The sequence below is a fragment of the Leiobunum rupestre genome, chromosome 2 (genome assembly GCF_980474605.1).
Source record: "Leiobunum rupestre chromosome 2, qqLeiRupe1.1.hap1, whole genome shotgun sequence".
Taxonomy (NCBI): Eukaryota; Metazoa; Arthropoda; class Arachnida; order Opiliones; family Sclerosomatidae; genus Leiobunum; species Leiobunum rupestre.
This window is the reverse complement of record NC_143385.1, coordinates 56,689,406-56,691,933: the sequence shown is the minus strand read 5'-3', so window position 1 is coordinate 56,691,933 and position 2,528 is coordinate 56,689,406. Positions and strand designations below refer to the sequence as shown.

The window sequence follows — 2,528 nt, the reverse complement described above, 5'->3', positions numbered from 1 at the left end:
TAGTAACATTTCTAAAATATTTGAAAAAGTTATAAAAAATCAGTTAATAAACCTCCTGGAGAGCTCAAAATATTTATCGAAAAATCAATACGGTTTTAGAAAAGGTCTATTTTTGAGCTTACAGAAATGCTATATAAAACTATTGATCAAAATGTAAAATCTAAGTGGTGGTGAATGTTATATCGGTGGAGCGAAATCGAGGGGTTTTTCTACTGTGCTGATGTAAATACAATGACGCAATAACTGACTATATTAAATCGACCGATCAGTGGATAACCATTCAAACTCGAAGAAGATTCAAGTCAAAACTATGTAAGTATTATCTTATTTTAGACCTCTTTCTCGGAAGGTAATCTATTTACCTTTGAATTATAGGCATAAGAAATCAATAGTCATTGATTTTGAATTCTTTGATGGGCGGACCAAAGATGAGACAATAGTGAAAGAAGCGTCAGCTTGCTCGGCCGAATATACATCCCGGGTCGCATCGTGGGTTTTTCTTCCACCATATCCCCGAGCCGATCTACCTTCCCAAACTCAACGACAGAACACGGGGGTTGAGAAGAAAATATATATACCCTTTAGTCACACGAATCTAGAAATCCTGACACTAGTGAATCTTCCCGAAGCAAAAAAAAATGTAAGTTTCCAGGTGTTTTTAATGTAACAAATACTTAGTTGTTTTTGTTTCTAGGGAATCGTTTGTAGCTATACACATTCTTTTCGCCATAATTTGGCCAAAAACTAAATATTCTTCTTCTAAACGGTTTTTGGTAAAAGAGGTAATTTTTAAAAGTTTTATATTTAAAATTTTATATTTTAAGTTAAATATAAATGTTACAGATTGGCTACAAAAGCTCAGATGGTTGCGAAGACCTAATTGTTTTTCGTACCCCGGCTGCTAATAATTATTCGGGGGATACAAACCGCCAAATCGACCGACACCATACCGTGTGCCTCTCAAAAAAAAAAAAAAAAAAAAAAAAAAAAAAAAAAAAACCGCCAAATCGACTCGATCGCCTAGTATGTCAATAAGCTTCCCAGGGATCAGGGACAATACGATATTGAGGCCGTCGAGCGCCATGTCTTAAATATAACGCAACTGGCCCAATACGTTATTGTCAAAGAAAGGCAAACGAAAGAGTACCTGGGAAACTTTATCGATCTAGATCGAATAATCGTCGCCACGCGGTTTGTGTGCCCCAATTTTCCAGATTTAGAACTACAGCCGGGTGACTTTCACCATCATTTTAACAACGACCATACGCGGTATGAATCAATGATCACCATCTTTTGGTGGGGAAATTATATAGTATTTCTTATTTAACAGAAATGTGTGCGCCTATGAAAAGGCAAGGCAAGTGGCTGCCTATGTTCAAAGTATAGAGGGTAATCCCCTAGAATTGTACCCAGGGGAAGAGGACGACCCGTCTACAACAGCCACATCCCCAACAAACCCGGAACCTCCAGCGAACAAACCAAGAGCGCTTGATCTCCGAAATGGTAAATATAAAATCAAACTATCATGTTTCTCATTTTTAATTTTTAATTTTAATTACAGCTCCGGGAATCACTATTGTCGTAGAAGGATGTAAAACAATTGGTTCCGAAAAAATAATTACGATTCTAATAGCATTTTTCATTTCTAGTTTCCGAGTTAAAAATTATATTATAACACGTAATAAAGTTGTATGAAAATTGTATAAATAAATAAAGCTGTATCAAAATTTCTTCCTATCTTGCAACTCTATTTTCATTCTTATTATAACTGACAATAGCGATCAATAATAATCCCCATTGAACCGTATAGGAGTGAAACGCTCAATAACTAAGCATAAAAATAACCTAAAAATGGTTAACCAAGTAACTTCTAGCTTTGTATTTGACGGTAATTAGAATGTCATACTTATCGACTGCTGTTTTTTATATGTTGTCGTTAATGTTAAGCAATGTACACGTTTAACACTAATAACCGTTTAAAAGTTCATATAGGGGCGACTTGTTTCAAACTGCGAGGTTAATAATAATAATTTCGTACATATGCGTAGAATTTTTCTTTGTAATATTTCTAATGGTACGATTGTAGTATCATAAGTACCACCCCAGCCGATTATTCCGTATGATATAATTGATTGAATTATGGCGTAATATACAATTTTTAACCACGGTATTTCTAGAAAGTTTTTAATTTCACGGAATTTATACATAGTCGAATTTTATTAGTAATATAGGTCACATATTCATTCCACTTTAGATTACTGTCTATTATTACCCCCAGATATTTTAGTTTATTAACTCTTTCTAACTTTAAACATTTTCCAGTGCAGTTTTTACAATTATTATTTTCGTGAATTTTTAATTAATGTAACAAATCTATAGTCGTTCTCGAGGAGAAACAAATGTAATTAGTTTTATTTATGTTGAGTGTTAATAAATTTTCCTTAAGTTTCATATAAACTATATTTAGAGCTCTTTGTGTCCGCAGTATCATCCGCAAACGATACGAGTTTCTCATCAATTTCGATGTT

The 2,528-nt window shown here is 33.8% G+C and overlaps 2 long non-coding RNA genes across 2 annotated transcripts; both read left to right on the top strand.

Annotated features, from left to right (window-relative positions):
- Positions 1-613: 613 nt before the first annotated feature.
- LOC149958501 (uncharacterized) lies at positions 614-931 on the top strand. The gene is made up of 3 exons (XR_016478515.1): positions 614-640; positions 695-782; positions 844-931. It is a non-coding gene; the product is annotated as an uncharacterized LOC149958501 (long non-coding RNA).
- A 177-nt stretch (positions 932-1,108) lies between these two features.
- On the top strand, positions 1,109-1,626 carry LOC149958500 (uncharacterized). Its single transcript, XR_016478514.1, has 3 exons — positions 1,109-1,269; positions 1,331-1,503; positions 1,562-1,626. It is a non-coding gene; the product is annotated as an uncharacterized LOC149958500 (long non-coding RNA).
- Positions 1,627-2,528: the final 902 nt, after the last annotated feature.